The 12,408-nt window shown below is 46.6% G+C and overlaps 1 long non-coding RNA gene across 1 annotated transcript in view; it reads right to left on the bottom strand.

Annotated features, from left to right (window-relative positions):
* LOC136620060 (uncharacterized) overlaps positions 1-7,319 on the bottom strand; it is a 36,358-nt gene extending 29,039 nt beyond the window's left edge. Inside the window, exon 1 of the long non-coding RNA XR_010791124.1 lies at positions 7,257-7,319. This is a non-coding gene — a long non-coding RNA (uncharacterized lncRNA). The remainder of the gene's footprint in view (positions 1-7,256) is intronic.
* Between the last annotated feature and the right edge of the window lie 5,089 nt (positions 7,320-12,408).

Below are 12,408 nucleotides of genomic sequence, written 5' to 3'. Positions count from 1 at the left end.
TCCGCTCCATCTGAATTTGATTGCTCTGCCTTCCCTCCACTGAATCTGCTGTGATACCTTTAAATTTGTCATAATCTGTGCGCAATGGTATGTCCCATTGCTTCATATAAATTGAATTGACTCTATTTGTACTATACGTATTTTCGTCATCACCTCCCCCAAATAGTTTTCTCCCTGTCTCATCTTAGTGTTGCTGGACACAGTTTGTTTTTGTAAGAGGGAAATAAAGCGCCCCCCCCCCATCTTGTTCCTTAGCCATCTAAAGGTGGGGTCAGCTGGTTGACTAGTGAAATGTAACAAGCCACTCCCAGCTGAAGTCCTATAGCCAGAACTTTAAAGTCAGTTCTACCCTCCATGCCTCCCCTGATGTGTCCAGCACTAAGTGTCCAGCAACAAGTGTTGATGCTGTTGAATGATGCAGTTATACAGCGCAGTTGGACAGTGCAGGAGACAGGTAACATGCACAACTGCCCAAAGCCTGGAGGGAAATACTCTCCTCTTTGCACTAATCTCCTTCACTATCCTCTTTTCAAGCCTTCACACTTTCCTTCAACGTCCAGCCCCAACACACTCCATCCACATCAGCCCTTCCCTCCTCTCCTCACCTATGTATGGCTCCCATGCACTGTTCAACTTCCTAAGACGCCTTCAACCCCCTAATACTGCAAAGAAACACCTCAGCCACCCACACAAATCCCCTAGCCATGTGCTCACCCTTGCTACTCTGCTACTTCTAGCTGCAGGGGACATCTCCCCCAACCCAGGCCCACCCCGTACTGTTCTCTACCAAAATGCCCCCCCTGCCCCATTCAAATGCGCCCTATGGAACTCCCAATCTGCGTGTAACAAACTCCCAACTATCCATGACCTTTTCACCAGTAAACACTTGAACTTGCTCGCCCTCACGGAAACCTGGATACAGCAGTCCGATTCTACCTCCCCCGCTGCATTGTCCTATGATGGCCTGCAGTTCTCCCACACCCCCAGATCGGATGACAGACGCGGTGGAGGAGTAGGCATCATCCTCTCCCCAAACTGTACCTTCCAGGTCATTCCCTCAGCTCCCTCGCTTACTTTTCACTCCTTCGAAGTCCACACCCTGCGACTCTTCCGCCCACTGCCTCTGCGTGTCGCAGTTATTTACCGCCCCCCAGGTCCTACCCGCCTGTTTCTAGACCACTTTGCTGCCTGGCTCCCCCACTTCCTATCCTGTGAAATGCCAACCCTCATCCTTGGTGATTTCAACATTCCTACTAACGACTCTAGCTCCTCATCTGCCTCCCGGCTCTTAACACTTACCTCCTCCCTTGGCCTATCGCTAATCTCTGACTCCCCCACTCATAGAGATGGTAACACTCTCGATTTAGTTTTCCTCCGTCTCTGCTCTGCTTCTCACTTTACTAACTCCCCACTTCCACTCTCGGATCACAACCTTCTCTCTTTCTCCATCAGGCACCCTAGCATCTCTCCTGACCCTCCTATCTATCGCACCTCTAGGAACCTCCAGTCTGTCCGCACTAAACAGTTCGCCGAAGCTATTCAGTCCTCCCTATCGCCCATCTCTCGCCTCCCCTGCCCTAACCTGGCAGCCGAATACTACCACACCACCCTCAGCCGTGCCTTGGATGAAGTGGCACCGCCCGTGACGCGAGCTGTCAAACGCAGACCACGGCAACCCTGGCTCACGTCCCAAACACGCTTCATCCGGCGGTGCTCTAGGTGCGCCGAGCGGCTGTGGAGAAAGTCAAAGCTGCCAGCAGACTTCCTCCACTTCAAATTCATGCTTAAAATGTATAACCTAGCCCTTCACCATGCCAAACAAGTTTATTTCACCTCCCTTGTCTCCTCACTATCCCACAACCCCAAACAACTCTTTGAGACCTTTCACTCCCTCCTCAGCCCCAAGGAACAGGCCCCTGCGACAGACCTGACTGCTGGAGAGCTAGCTGCCTATTTCAAAGAAAAAATTGACCACATTCGAAAAGAAATCTCTGAAAGCTGCGTGGTTAGCCCTGATCCCAGCTTCATCAGCACTGCACCCAGCACCTACTCACTATCTACGTTAGAACCAACGACAGAGGAAGAAGTCTCCAGGCTCCTTTCCACTGCCCGCCCTACCACCTGCGCCAGCGACCCTCTCCCCTCTCACCTCCTCCGCTCCCTTTCCCCAGCTCTCATTACTCACCTTACCACAATCTGCAACCTCTCCCTAACCTCTGGCACTTTTCCCTCCTCATTCAAACACTCCATTATATCCCCTCTGCTTAAAAAACCAACCCTGGACCCGACTAATGCTGCTAACTACCGACCCGTCTCAAACCTCCCCTTTATCTCCAAATTACTGGAACGCCTGGTCTACTCCCGGCTTACTCGCTTTCTCTCTGACAACTCACTCCTCGACCCCCTCCAGTCTGGTTTCCGCTCTCTACACTCGACCGAAACTGCCCTTACAAAAGTAACAAATGACCTGATGACTGCAAAGTCGAGAGGATATTACTCTCTACTAATCCTCCTTGACCTGTCTGCTGCATTTGACACGGTCGACCATAATCTCCTTCTCACTATGCTCCACTCTATTGGTCTAAAGGATACTGCTCTCTCCTGGTTCTCCTCCTACCTCTCTGACCGCTCTTTCAGTGTTTCCTTTGCTGGTTCTATCTCTGCTCCACTTCCTCTCGCTGTCGGGGTACCCCAGGGCTCGGTCCTTGGTCCCCTTCTTTTCTCTATCTACACTGCCCCAATTGGACAAACCATCCACAGATTCGGCCTCCAATACCATCTCTATGCTGACGACACCCAACTATACACCTCCTCCCATGAGATCTCTGGACCATTCCTCCAAAATATCACCGACTGTCTGTCTGCTGTCTCTAACACTATGTCCTCCCTTTTTCTCAAACTAAACCTCTCTAAAACTGACCTCCTTGTCTTTCCACCTTCTAACCGACCTCCCCTCAACATCTCCATTCCAGTGTCTGGCACCATCATAACCCCCCGACGGCATGCCCGATGCCTTGGCGTCACACTGGACTCTGACCTCTCCTTTGCCCCCCATATCCAATCTCTGGCCCAAACATGCCACATGCACCTCAGAAATATTGCTAAAATACGTCCGTTCCTAACCACGGACACGCTAAAGACGCTCGTGGTTGCGCTCATCCACTCCCGGCTTGACTACTGCAACTCGCTACTCATTGGCCTCCCCCGCACTAGACTCGCTCCGCTCCAATCCATACTAAATGCAGCAGCTAGACTCATTTTTCTATCCAGTCGTTATCCAGACGCCTCTGCATTATGCCAGTCGCTGCATTGGCTGCCCATCCACTGCAGAACTAAATTTAAACTCCTCTACCTCACTCACAAAGCTCTGCATGGCGCTGCACCACCATACATCGCCTCCCTACTGTCAGTACACCACCCAGCCCGCTCACTCCGATCGGCTAACACCCTCAGACTAAACACCCCTGTAATACGAACCTCTCATGCTCGCCTACAGGACTTCACTAGAGCAGCACCCATCCTCTGGAATGCTCTACCCCAAGGCATCCGGACAATTCCCGATGCACGAAATTTCAGACGTGCCTTAAAAACGCACCTCTTCAGGGAAGCATACCAAATCTCCTGACCTAGTCCCTCGCCCCTCCCTATGGTGCTCCACCCTGTTTGCCTTCTGATAAATGATCTGTACATAATATTTCCTATTGCCTGTGTTCCCCACCCCCTGCACCTCCTGTACCACCCTCAACCCATTTGTGTCTAACCCAATGTACCTTATATTGTAATTGTTGTATTGTTTTGCATTTATCCATGCCTGAAAGCGCTGCGGAATAAGTTGGCGCTATACAAATAAAGATTATTATTATTATTATTATGATCATTTAAAGTTAAAAAAAAAGTGTAAAAAGGTTTAAAAAAAAAAGTTAAAGAAAGTTTTAAAGTTTAAAAAGCTGACGTTTCATCTCCCCTCACGGATCATATCTGTGAGGGAGGATGAAAGTACTTACATAAGGCCCACGGATTTATCCGCGGACCTTACCCCAACTTCTGCGCACACGCCCTTCGCCAAAATGGCGGACGCATGCGCAATAGCTGTAGATTGCCAGGATAATTTAAATTCTCCCTGCTCCTGGCTACAAAACTGAGCCAAGAGCCTGGAGATTTCACGGGGTTCCTGGTGACGTGTTCGCCGTTATCCAATGGATAATGGCTATCACGTAAAAGTTTAATAAAATTTAAGTTTCATCTCCCCTCACCGATGCGATTGGTGAGAGGAGATGAAACTTTTTACCACAGGCCTCCGTATTTGAACGCCGACGCGATCCTCCTTCGTGAACCTTCCCGGATTCTGCACATGCGAGCGCCGGCAAAATGCCGCACTGATGCACAGGAGTCGGGAAGCCCAGGAAATTTAAAACCTCCTTGCTCCCAGCGACCAACGGTCGCCGAGAGCCTGGAGCAGTGACGGGTGGCCTCGTTGAGCGGTCCCCGGTCACGTAATAAAAAAGTAGCGATCTAACATAGGTCGGTCTCACATGACCGGATAGGAATTACAGATTCCACATGCGTCTGATCCGCGGTAATACGCAGATCAATCACATTGGATTACACAATTCCGCTCACATTAGTGGGTCAGAATTGCGTAATCCACTCGCAGAAAAGAGCCCATTGTGCTCCATGGTCGTGGATATACCCGCAGCCCATACGCAACTACATTATATACGAGCTGCGGGTACCCGTGTCATCGCTAAGTGACGGTGCGGGAAATACAAACAAAAAAAAGGTGTACTGCGCGTGAACGCCTGTGTGAGTAGGCAGTGATGCACAGTACATTACACGGCCGTACGCAGGTCACAGCTGGGCTCACAGCTGGGATCCGCTGTGGACCTCCGCAAGCGGATTCCGCCTACGGCTGCATGAGCCCGGCGTTATTCAGACCGCTACCTGTAATACGCAATTTACAAGAAGCCCCGGGAACGGTCGCCTCCCTGCAGTTCCAGGAACAGCTTGTTGAGCGCCTTCTGTGTGAGACCGCCGCACCCCAGCGAGCTTACAAAGACCCACAGAGCGCCACTTTTTACACCCCATACCCGCCACTGAGGTCAAGAAATACCACCCGAAAAGCATGGGAAGAGGGGGCCCATGTACCCATCCCAAGCAGCCTCCGTAATTACCCCTGTCTTCAGAAATACCACAGAAATCACATTATTACTTTTATCTAAGATTTAGGGAATGCCAAAAAGGGATCGGGGAGGAATATTTTTAGGGAGTCAATTTTTTTTTCCGTACAAATGGGCAATGGGGCCCGGAATTTATTCAGTTGTGCCCTGAAATCCAACAGGTGTTCCCTCCATTATAGGTTTTGCCATGGGCCCCGTTGTGCATCCAGACACAAGATTATGGCCACAATGGGTATGTTTCTGAACACAGGACAAACAGGGGGATCCATTTTGGGGTGTAAATCCTCATTTTCATGTAAACTATAGGAAAATAATATGTATTTAAAATGACATATTTGCAAAAATATGAAATTTTACTTTTTCTCCTCTAAATTGAATTAATTCCTAAAAAAAAAAGGTAGGGCCAAAATACTCCTGACCCCCTCAGTGAATACATTAAGGGGTGTAGTTTATAAAATGGGGTCATTTGTGGGGGTCTCAATCATTCTGACACCCATGAGCCTTTGCAATCTTGGCTTGCTGTAGGAATACAAAATGTCCCTCAAAATGCTGAAAAGTAATGTTACATCTGTACGTCTCCTAAATGGTTAAAAAAACATAAAAGAATACAGTAAACAGATGGAAATCTATATCTTAGCAAAGGTTTGTACCGTATGTTTGTACATATTTGATATATTACAATTAAAAATGTGAAAAACGATAATTTTTTCAAAATGTTCCCAATTTTGGCACTTTTAATGAATATACACAAATTTTAACGGTCTGTTTTCACCACCTAAATGAGGGACAACATGTGGCGAAAAAACAATGTCCGAATCAATGGGATATGCAGAACCTTTACGGGGTCATTCTATGTTAAACTGACACATGTCAGATTTCCAAGATTTGGCCTGGTCATTAAGGTGCAAACAGGCTTGGTTACTAAGGGATTAAACTAACCCTAACCCTGCATCCCACCACAAACTTCTTCCACGCTCCTTAGCCACCGGTGCTGAACCTCCTCCCCCACAGCAGCTGGCGCTGCCGATAGGATGTAGCCTCCCAGTGTAGTCTCCCTTGGAGTGTGGACCCCCGCCACCCAAGTTGCTGCCGCAACCTTACTGGCTAAGGCAATACGAGGAGGAGGCAACGAGAAGCACGAACGCTGCAGCAAAGTGTGTAGTCTTCCCTGGAGTGTGAACCCCCGCCACCGCTGCTGCACATACCAGACATGACTGAAACAATACGAAGAGGCGACGAGAAGCGCCGTCACTGCAGCAGGATTACTCACCGCAGCTGTCTGACAGCAGTCTCAGGAGCCCTGCACAAAATCACAGCGGTGGAGGGCTGATTCCAGCCAATCAGGTTATGGTGGTGTTGTAACACTTGGCTACACCCAACAATTCCGGTGGCGTCAAGGTACAACAATACCTTTGATATTTTTTGAATCCTGTTCCCAGAGGCATGCCAAAATTAAATTTGGCCAGGGAGAGCTGAGATTTACCTTTTTTATATACTTTATTCCAAAAAAATGGAATTGCATTTTTTAAGATATTCAGTGTCAAACTTTACATTATGTGACCTTGAAGGGAAGAATGTAATATTTTATTATAAAATATACTTCTTATTAATTGTGTGCTCCGTAGGCTTCAAAACGAGCCCAAGATGAAAGTTCTACTATAATTAGAAGAAACCTTAAGACCCTTTTTTGTTGACCTGGTGAGCAGAAATGTCACCTTTGTGTCTCATCTTTGCAGCCTTGCTGTAGGAATCTCTTGTATCACAGCCGGCCAAAATGTTACATCTGAAAGTTACTTTATACCCTTTATTGTCTGACCCAACTTCATGGAAATCTCAGACAGGCGGCTTCAAAACGGCATTTTTGTCTGATGATTTGGCTTAGAAGGACGCCATAATTGTTGAAGATCACACAATTACTGAGAGCGAAACAAAAGTCACTATCAGTAGAACTTGTTGCCTGTTTTATGAATGGAGGATCCTACAATCAGCTCCTGCGTGTCTATTCCGCTCCTCGTCCTCCAGGTTCCGCTCCTGTTTCATATACTATTATATATAATCGTCACTATAAACAACACTTACCTGAATGAGATTGTTATCACAAGTAGACAGAAGGGGTAACTCCTCCTGATCACCGGGAGGGCCTGCAGGAGGAACATAACAGGATATCAGTGACATCACACAGCGCAGACCAACCCCCGTATATAATGTTATGTACCTGTATAATATGTATAGCTTACAGTACCCAAACCCCCAAAAGGGGTGATATGTACTTATATCTAATAGTCAGGTGATATCACTACAACTGTATACTCACAATGGCCTGGACCTGATTTTTGAAGGTAAAGTAATATTCATTATTTGGTTGTGAAAGTCTCTCATCATAAGGCATATTCCAAATGGTAAACCTGAAGGGGACGTTAGTAACAGATGGTGACTCTGTAGTTACTGGAGCAGCAGTGGTTGTCAGCGTCTCCATAGTTGTTGGAGCAGCAGTAGTTGTCAGTGTTCCTGTAGTTACTGGAGCAGCAGTAGTTGGCAGTCTTCCTGTAGTTATGGGAACAGCAGTAGTTGTCAGTGTTCCTGTAGTTACTGGAGCAGCAGTAGTTGTCAGTGTTCCTGTAGTTATAGGAGCAGCAGTAGTTTTCAGTGTTTCTGTAGTTACTGGAGCAGCAGTAGTTGTCAGTGTTCCTGTAGTGATAGGAGCAGCAGTTGTTGTCAGTGTTCTTGTAGTTATAGGAGCAGCAGTAGTTATCAGTGTTTCTGTAGTTATTGTAGCAGCAGTAGTTGTCAGTGTCTCTGTAGTTATAGGAGCAGCAGTAGTTGTCAGTGTTCCTGTAGTTATAGGAGCAGCAGTAGTTATCAGTGTTTCTGTAGTTATTGGAGCAGCAGTAGTTGTCAGTGTATCTGTAGTTGTGGGAGCAGCAGTAGTTGTCAGTGTTCCTGTAGTTATGGGAGCAGCAGTAGTTGTCAGTGTTCCTGTAGTTACTGGAGCAGCAGTAGTTATCAGTGTTTCTGTAGTTATTGGAGCAGCAGTAGTTGTCAGTGTTCCTGTAGTTACTGGAGCAGCAGTAGTTGTCAGTGATCCTGTAGTCGTGGGAGCAGCAGTAGTTGTCAGTGTTTCTGTAGTTACTGGAGCAGCAGTAGTTGTCAGTGTTTCTGTAGTTATGTGAGCAGCAGTAGTTGTCAGTGTTCCTGTAGTTACTGGAGCAGCAGTAGTTATCAGTGTTTCTGTAGTTATTGGAGCAGCAGTAGTTGTCAGTGTCTCTATAGTTACTGGAGCAGCAGTAGTTTTCAGTGTTTCTGTAGTTACTGGAGCAGCAGTAGTTGTCAGTGTCTCTGTAGTTACTGGAGCAGCAGTAGTTGTCAGTGTCCCTGTAGTTATGGGAGCAGCAGTAGTTGTCAGTGTTTCTGTCGTTACGGGAGCAGCAGTAGTTGTCAGTGTTCCTGTAGTTATGGGAGCAGCAGTAGTTGTCAGTGTTCTTGTAGTTATAGGAGCAGCAGTAGTTGTCAGTGTTTCTGTAGTTATAGGAGCAGCAGTTGTTGTCAGTGTTTCTGTAGTTATTGGAGCAGCAGTAGTTGTCAGTGTTTCTGTAGTTACTGGAGCAGCAGTAGTTGAGAGTGTTTCTGTAGTTACTGAAGCAGCAGTAGTTGTCAGTGTTTCTGTAGTTACTGGAGAAGCAGTAGTTGTCAGTGTTCCTGTAGTTATAGAATCAGCAATAGTTGTCAGTGTCTCTGTAGTTATTGGAGCAGCCATATTTGTCAGTGTTTCTGTAGATAATGGAGCAGCAGTAGTTGTCAGTTTCTCTGTAGTTACTGGAGCAGCAGTAGTTGTCAGTGTTTGGGTAGTTATGGGAGCAGCAGTAGTTGTCAGTGTCCCTGTAGTTACTGGAGCAGCAGGAGTTGTCAGTGTTTTTGTAGTTATGGGAGCAGCAGTAGTTGTCAGTGTTCCTGTAGTTACTGGAGCAGCTGTAGTTGTCTGTGTTCCTGTAGTTACTGGAGCAGCAGTAGTTGTCAGTGTTCCTGTAGTTACTGGAGCAGCAGTAGTTGTCAGTGTTCCTGTAGTTACTGGAGCAGCAGTAGTTTTCAGTGTTCCTGTAGTTATTGGAGCAGCAGTAGTTGTCAGTGTTCCTGTAGTTATTAGAGCAGCAGTGGTTGTCAGTGTTCCTGTAGTTATTGTAGCAGCAGTAGTTGTCAGTGTTCCTGTAGTTACTGGAGCAGCAGTAGTTGTCAGTGTTCCTGTAGTTACTGGAGCAGCAGTAGTTGTCAGTGTTCCTGTAGTTACTGGAGCAGCAGTAGTTGTCAGTGTTCCTGTAGTTACTGGAGCAGTAGTAGTTGTCAGTGTTCCTGTATTTATTGGAGCAGCAGTAGTTGTCAGTGCTTCTGTAGATACTGGAGCAGCAGTAGTTGTCAGTGTTTCTGTAGTTACTGGAGCAGCAGTAGTTGTCAGTTTCTCTGTAGTTACTGGAGCAGCAGTAGTTGTCAGTGTTTGGGTAGTTATGGGAGCAGCAGTAGTTGTCAGTGTTCCTGTAGTTATAGGACTAGCAGTAGTTGTCAGTGTCCCTGTAGTTACTGGAGCAGCAGGAGTTGTCTGTGTTCCTGTAGTTACTGGAGCAGCAGTAGTTGTCCGTGTTCCTGTAGTTACTGGAGCAGCAGTAGTTTTCAGTGTTCCTGTAGTTACTGGAGCAGCAGTAGTTGTCCGTGTTCCTGTAGTTACTGGAACAGCAGTAGTTGTCAGTGTTCCTGTAGTTACTGGAGCAGCAGTAGTTTTCATTGTTCCTGTAGTTACTGGAGCAGCAGTAGTTTTCAGTGTTCCTGTAGTTATTGGAGCAGCAGTAGTTGTCAGTGTTCCTGTAGTTATTAGAGCAGCAGTGGTTGTCAGTGTTCCTGTAGTTATTGGAGCAGCAGTAGTTGTCAGTGTTCCTGTAGTTACTGGAGTTGTCAGTGTTCCTGTAGTTATTGGAGCAGCAGTAGTTGTCAGTGTTCCTGTAGTTACTGGAGCAGCAGTAGTTGTCAGTGTTCCTGTAGTTACTGGAGCAGCAGTAGTTGTCAGTGTTCCTGTAGTTATTGGAGCAGCAGTAGTTGTCAGTGCTTCTGTAGTTACTGGAGCAGCAGTAGTTGTCAGTGTTCCTGTAGTTATGGGAACAGCAGTAGTTGTCACTGTCTCTGTAGTTATGGGAGCAACAGTAGTTGTCAGTGTTCCTGTAGTTACTGGAGAAGCAGTAGTTGTCAGTGTTTCTGTAGTTACTGGAGCAGCAGTAGTTGTCAGTGTTTCTGTAGTTATAGAAGCAGCAATAGTTGTCAGTGTCTCTGTAGTTAATGGAGCAGCAGTAGTTGTCAGTGTTTCTGTAGTTAATGGAGCAGCAGTAGTTGTCAGTGTTTGTGTAGTTATGGGAGCAGCAGTAGTTGTCAGTGTTTCTGTAGTTATTGGAGCAGCAGTAGTTGTCAGTGTCTCTGTAGTTACTGGAGCAACAGTAGTTGCCAGTGACTCTGTAGTTATGGGAGCAGCAGTAGTTGCCAGTGTTTCTGTAGTTACTGGAGGAGCAGTAGTTGTCAGTGTTCCAGTAGTTATTGGAGCAGCAGTAGTTGTCAGTGTTTCTGTAGTTACTGGAGCAGCAGTTGTTGTTAGTGTTCCTGTAGTTACTGGAGCAGCAGTAGTTTTCAGTGTTTCTGTAGTTACTGGAGCAGCAGTAGTTGTCAGTGTTCCTGTAGTGATAGGAGCAGCAGTTGTTGTCAGTGTTCTTGTAGTTATAGGAGCAGCAGTAGTTATCAGTGTTTCTGTAGTTATTGTAGCAGCAGTAGTTGTCAGTGTCTCTGTAGTTATAGGAGCAGCAGTAGTTGTCAGTGTTCCTGTAGTTATAGGAGCAGCAGTAGTTATCAGTGTTTCTGTAGTTATTGGAGCAGCAGTAGTTGTCAGTGTATCTGTAGTTACTGGAGCAGCAGTAGTTATCAGTATTTCTGTAGTTATTGGAGCAGCAGTAGTTGTCAGTGTTCCTGTAGTTACTGGAGCAGCAGTAGTTGTCAGTGTTCCTGTAGTCGTGGGAGCAGCAGTAGTTGTCAGTGTTTCTGTAGTTACTGGAGCAGCAGTAGTTGTCAGTGTTTCTGTAGTTATGTGAGCAGCAGTAGTTGTCAGTGTTCCTGTGGTTACTGGAGCAGCAGTAGTTATCAGTGTTTCTGTAGTTACTGGAGCAGCAGTAGTTGTCAGTGTCTCTGTAGTTACTGGAGCAGCAGTAGTTGTCAGTGTCCCTGTAGTTATGGGAGCAGCAGTAGTTGTCAGTGTTTCTGTCGTTACGGGAGCAGCAGTAGTTGTCAGTGTTCCTGTAGTTATGGGAGCAGCAGCAGTTGTCAGTGTCTCTGTAGTTACTGGAGCAGCAGTAGTTGTCAGTGTTCCTGTAGTTACTGGAGCAGCAGTAGTTGTCAGTGTTCTTGTAGTTATAGGAGCAGCAGTAGTTGTCAGTGTTTCTGTAGTTATAGGAGCAGCAGTTGTTGTCAGTGTTTCTGTAGTTATTGGAGCAGCAGTAGTTGTCAGTGTTTCTGTAGTTACTGGAGCAGCAGTAGTTGAGAGTGTTTCTGTAGTTACTGAAGCAGCAGTAGTTGTCAGTGTTTCTGTAGTTACTGGAGAAGCAGTAGTTGTCAGTGTTCCTGTAGTTATAGAATCAGCAATAGTTGTCAGTGTCTCTGTAGTTATTGGAGCAGCCATATTTGTCAGTGTTTCTGTAGATAATGGAGCAGCAGTAGTTGTCAGTTTCTCTGTAGTTACTGGAGCAGCAGTAGTTGTCAGTGTTTGGGTAGTTATGGGAGCAGCAGTAGTTGTCAGTGTTCCTGTAGTTATAGGACTAGCAGTAGTTGTCAGGGTCCCTGTAGTTACTGGAGCAGCAGGAGTTGTCAGTGTTTTTGTAGTTATGGGAGCAGCAGTAGTTGTCAGTGTTCCTGTAGTTACTGGAGCAGCTGTAGTTGTCTGTGTTCCTGTAGTTACTGGAGCAGCAGTAGTTGTCAGTGTTCCTGTAGTTACTGGAGCAGCAGTAGTTTTCAGTGTTCTTGTAGTTATTGGAGCAGCAGTAGTTGTCAGTGTTCCTGTAGTTATTAGAGCAGCAGTAGTTGTCAGTGTTCCTGTAGTTATTGGAGCAGCAGTAGTTGTCAGTGTTCCTGTAGTTACTGGAGCAGCAGTAGTTGTCAGTGTTCCTGTAGTTAGTGGAGCAGCAGTAGTTGTCAGTGTTCCTGTAGTTACTGGAGC

This window comes from Eleutherodactylus coqui, chromosome 3 (genome assembly GCF_035609145.1).
Source record: "Eleutherodactylus coqui strain aEleCoq1 chromosome 3, aEleCoq1.hap1, whole genome shotgun sequence".
Taxonomy (NCBI): Eukaryota; Metazoa; Chordata; class Amphibia; order Anura; family Eleutherodactylidae; genus Eleutherodactylus; species Eleutherodactylus coqui.
This window is presented reverse-complemented; position numbering and strand designations above follow the sequence as displayed.